Below are 5,743 nucleotides of genomic sequence, written 5' to 3'. Positions count from 1 at the left end.
ACAAGAGAGATTGCTTCTGTCTGAGAGGTATATGAAAGGTTGCATCGAGGAGATAGCATTCCCTGAGTCTTGAAGAATAGATAGGATTTGAACACAAGAAAATCACAGAGACCAGAAAAAAACCAAGTTAGGAATGCACTCTAAAAATAATACTTTAAGGGGCACCTGGGTGGCTCAGTCAGTTAAGCAGCTAGCTCTTGATTTGGGCTCAGGTCATGATCTCAGCATCCTGGGATAGAGCCCCACGTCAGGCTCCGGGCTCAGCAGGGAGTCTGTTTCAGGGTTTTCTCTCCTCTGCCCCTCCCCCTGCTCGCTCTCGCTCTCAAATAAATAAATCTTTTTTTAAAAAGAAAGAAGAAAAATAATACTTTGAAAAATAATAATACTTGGAGAGGGTTTCTGCTTCTACCATGGTGAAGTAATTGGTACCAAAGTTGCTGCCCCACCAGAAACAACTAGAAAACTGGACAAAATATGTGAAAGAAATGTTTCTTGGCACAGGAATGTGAGCCATAAGAGAATTAATAATCCAGCTGAGCCCTACTTTCTTGTCTACAGGGCAAGCAGAGGGAACTCAAGTTTTATTGAGATATAATTCATTAACCATACAGTTCACCCACTTAAAGTGTACAATTCAATGGTTTTTAGTATATCCACAGAATTGGGCAACCATCACCACAGTCGATTTTAAAGATTTTATTTATTTATTTGAGACAGAGAGAATGAGAGACAGAGAGCATGAGAGGGAGGAGGGTCAGAGGGAGAAGCAGACTCCCCGCCGAGCAGGGAGCCCGATGCGGGACTCGATCCAGGGACTCCAGGATCATGACCTGAACCGAAGGCAGTCGCTTAACCAACTGAGCCACCCAGGCGCCCCACCACAGTCGATTTTAGAACATTCTCATCACCTCAAGAAGAAACCCTGAACACTTTTGCTACCACACCCATATTCCCCCCGCCCTGGCCCGAAGCAACCACTTAATCTACTTGCGGTCTCTATAGATTTCCCTACTCTGGACATTTCATATAAATGGAGTCATACAATACGTGAACTTTTGTGTCTGGCTTCTTTCACTTATCATGTTTTCAAGGTGGCAGCTATCTGCACTTTATTCCTCCATATGTTGTTTAGCCATTCATCAGTGGTTGAACATTTTAGTTCTTTCTACCTTTTGGCTACCATTAATAATGCCTATATAAAAACTCTCACAGATCTGTACCTCTGAAACAAATAATACATTATATGTTAAAAAAAAAAAAAAAAGAAAGAAAGAAGAAGAAGTTAGCAGGAGGGGAAGATTGAAGGGGGGGAAATCGGAGGGGGAGATGAACCATGAGAGACAATGGACTCTGAGAAACAAACTGAAGGTTCTAGAGGGGAGGGGGGTGGGGGGGATCGGTTAGCCTGGTGATGGATATTAAAGAGGGCACAGACTGAATGGAGCACTGGGTGTTATATGCAAACAATGAATCATGGAACACTACATCAAAAACTAGTGATATAATGTATGGTGATTAACATAACATAATAATAAAAAAAGAAGAAAAATAGCAAAAAAAAAAAAAAGAAAAGAAAAGGAAAGAAGCGCTTCTGAGAAAGCTCCAAGGATTTGAGCTTGAAAAAATGAGAAACATTTAAATGTCCGATCTATTTCTTTGACCCATCCAAGATATTATAGTTGATTCTCATTATTCATGGTAGTTATATTCTATAAAATTGGTGCAAATACTGAATTAGTAAACATTGTCCATAAGGGAAAAAAAAAACCTCTTTAGAATAAAACCCAAACTTCTGACACTCGTCCCCTACAACCATTACTGCTCATTGCCCTTGGGTCTCATGGACTTGCTTCGTGTGTCACAGGCATGCCAAGACATGTTCCCACCTCAAGACCTTGACATTTGTTGTTTCCTCCGTGGGGGCTGCTCTTCCTCGGGTCACCCCACAGCTGTCTGCTTTTGATCATTCTGATCTCTGCTCAAGTATTTTCTCACCAGAAAAGTCTTCCCTAACCCTCATCACAACATCTTCCTGTCACTCTCCATTCTAGAAGTGGGGCTCATTCTCTGCACAGCAGTTATTATGATTACTATTATTGGTTGATTCGTGTTCTTATCCACTGACTGTTTTTAACCATCCAAAGGGCAAATTCCATGAAAGTACCGACTTTGTGTGTCTTATCTCCTGTTGCATCCCCAGGAATGGTATCTGGCTCATGATAAGTCCTCAGTAAACAGTTGGTAAATGAAGACTTCCAGTGGACGATTAAGATACATACTTCAAGAGAAAGGTCAGAGGTGCAGATAAAAGCTCAAGAGTGCCAGTCAGAGAAAGACAAATGCCATATGATTTCACTCATATGTGGAATTTAAGAAACAAAACTAATGAGCAAAGGGGAAAAAAAGAGAGAGAGAGGCAAACCAAGAAACAGACTCTTTTTTTATTAACATATAATGTATTATTTGTTTCAGGGGTACAGGTCTGTGATTCCTCAGTCTTACACAATTCACAGCGCTCACCATAGCACATACCCTCCCCAATGTCTATCACCCAGCCACCCCATCCCTCCCACCACCCCCACTCCAGCAACCCCCAGTTTGTTTCCTGAGATTAAGAGTCTCTTATGGTTTGTCTCCCTCTCTGGTTTCGTCTTGTTTCATTTTTCCCTCCCTTCCCCTATGATCCTCTGTCTTGTCTCTCAAATAAGAAACAGACTCTTAACTATAGAGAACAAACCGATGGTTATCAGAGGGGAGGCGGGTGGGGGGATGGGGAAATAAGTGATGGGGATTAAGGAGGGCAATTGTTGTGATGAGCACCCGGTGATGTATGGAAGTGCTGGATCACTCTATTGTACACCTGAAACTCATATAACACTGTGTTAACTGACATTAAAATAAAAATTTGGGGGGATGCCTGGGTGGCTCAGTTGGTTAAGCATCTGCCTTCAGCTCAGGCCATGATCCCAGGGTCCTGGGATCAAGTCCCCCATTGGGCTCCCTGCTCAGCGGGAAGCCTGCTTCTCCCTCTGCCGCTCCCCCTGCTTGTGCGTGCGCGCGCGCTCTCTTTCTCTCTCTGATAAATGGATAAATAAAATCTTTAAAATAAAAACTTTAAAAAGTTCAGGAGTATCAGCAGAAGGGTGATACCATATCTTCTCGATATCAAGGGAACATTTTTCTCTTTTTAGTGTTTCTGAAATGAGAATGCACCTTACAATGAAGTTTTGTAAAGCCATTATCGATGTGTTGTCTTAGAATCATGGAAAGAGAGTATATGAGGCACAAAGGGTGACAAGAAAAGGTGTCCAGAGGTGGAACCTTGATGAACATATATACAGGGATTAGGTGGAAAGTTACCTGGGGAGTTGAGCGGTGCTCTTGAAGACCCCAAACTTTTCTTTTGCATTGAAACCAGCCTAATGAGAATCTCTTAAAAGTATTGTGCAGTTTTCTTCCTTCCTGAAACATCACTGAACATTTTCCTGATGAGTGAAGGGACTGGAGAGGGAAATTTGGAGAGAGCGCAGCAGGGTTAGAAGGTGGAGGCGGGCGCCAATCACAAAGGACAAACTTACTAGACTTCCAGGTGTTTCTCTAGGCCTGCTGTGCTGGGCAATAGTCATGCTTTCCTCGGCCCTCTCCAGGAAAAAGACGAGAAAATGCAGATGGAATGGAGTAGTCAGGGACTGCACAAATGATCATGAAGTTTGAGGTTCTGATGCCATTACCAACTTCCCTACAAGCAGCTCCGGGCTCACTTTTCCCTGACCCCTCTGGACCTGCCTCTCTAGAGCAGGAGGCCAGCTACAGCTTAGCTTGGGAAGCAGGACAAGCTGAATAACATACTGTTGATCTCCTGTCAAGTCTCTCCAGGCTGATGTGGAGGGAACTTGGAGGTGGAGAGCTGGAAAAACAGGTTCAGCAGTTTAGCGAGTGGGAAACTGAAAGGAAACTTTTTGCACAAGACCTAAAAGAGTTCTCTTCGCTCCAAGGAAAATTTGACCTTTGGGTCTACAGGGCATTTCCAGAGACTTCTTTCCAAGCTCAGAGAAATTAAATAGAAGTTCAAGTGAAACCGAACATGGGACAATCTTTCAATGTTCTTTTTCATCTTCCTCTCTCTGGGGCCAAAGGTCAGGCCTGAGAAACGCTTCTGTGGCCAGGGGCCATGGTCAGTTATTCTCTTCCCCAGCCAGGACTGGCTTGGGGAGAAGCTGCTCGAGCCTCTGGGTCGAAGCCAGCAGCTACCCACAATGGGGAGCTCTGCGTCCAGGCCCCAAGGGGTACAGATTCAAACCCTCTAGATGGGCTGAGGCAGGGTAAGCAGGTTAATCCTAGATAGAAAATCCTTCTTGGAACTCGGGAAGGCATCGGAACATATCAGTGTCTTTAAACCTTTCAGCTCCTACCTACTACCCTATTTCTAGGCTCAACCTTCCAAGTAACGAACTCCCAACTGAGGAAGAGCTATAAAGTGAGGAGCAGAGACTTGGATCTGCATAAATCACTGGCATTAAAGTATCCTGGGGCACAGTTAAAAAGTTTGCTGTAATACAAAAGGGAATGGTGAGGATTATGGCTCACAGGCGAAACATTTCTCTGCTTGAAGGTATTCAAATTCAAATCTTCTTTAAAGCTGTGCAGCCAAGTGTGTTCTGTTGGCAGGCTGCAGCCAGCCTCCGGGCAACAACCTTTTTTGCAACCTGAAAGAAATCTGCAAATACTGAATGAATGTATTTTAAATAGGAGCATTAGAGGCATGGTGACAAGCACTGGAAGAGGCACATTGCAAGTCCCCCTCCACCTGAGGAGGTGCTCACCTGGTCACAGGGCTGATTTTCCTGCCAGGCAGTCACCAGCTCCTGGGAGGCATCCCTCCGAACCTAGCCCCCAGTGCAAATGTATTTCCTTCTTGGGGGGGAACTAGAATCTCTAGAATCTCTAGCTGCTTGTTTAATTACATTCGCAGAAGGGATTGCACGCTTGTCCCGACAAGAAATCAAACAAGCAAAAATGCAACTGTTAGAAAATTGGACCCACCCAATGAGTTATGCCAAACACGTGAGCACATGCACTAGGAAGCAAGAGACAACCTTCTGCTCCCAAAATGCCCGATGAGGATTTTCCTTGTCACAGAGAGTCAGCACCTGCTCTGGCCTCGGGAAATGTTGCATTGAATGTCAGGATTGGCAGGGCTCTTAGAAGAAACTAAGTTCAGAGAGGATAAGTGATTTGCCCAAGGTCAAATACAAATGGTAGAGCAAAGGTGCGAGCTTTATTTTGACTCTTGGAATGTGAGAGCTTTTAAGGTCCTTAGCAATGTAGCCTACTCGTCCTCTCATTTTACAGGAGAAACCGAGGCCCAGGAATTGAAAGGGGTTTGTTCAAAGTCACACAACTAAGTAATGGCTCAACCAGACATTAGAACCCAGTGTTCTGAACCCCAGACAAATGCTCTTTCCTTTATATGGTGCCACTTCTTGGGTTCTGTTTGGAAACAAAGGAGACTCAAAGCAGGGAAATGAAGTTTTGTGATCATTGATGCCTAATCTCTGAAACTATCCCGAGCCTGTCTTCAAGTCCCTAACCCAGAAGAAAGCTTTGAGTCAGGTGAGCTGGAGTCACCAAGGCTAAAGCAGGGCCTCTGAAGGCATTTCTCTATCTTTTGTCTCTCTGGTTCCACTGTTTTGCAATTGGTTCCCTTCTGCCTGGTGGCAATCACTTAGTAACTTTGACCAAT

Source organism: Mirounga leonina, unplaced genomic scaffold (assembly GCF_011800145.1).
Source record: "Mirounga leonina isolate KUSES-001 unplaced genomic scaffold, KU_Mleo_1.0 Mir_101664, whole genome shotgun sequence".
Taxonomy (NCBI): domain Eukaryota; kingdom Metazoa; phylum Chordata; class Mammalia; order Carnivora; family Phocidae; genus Mirounga; species Mirounga leonina.
This window is presented reverse-complemented; position numbering follows the sequence as displayed.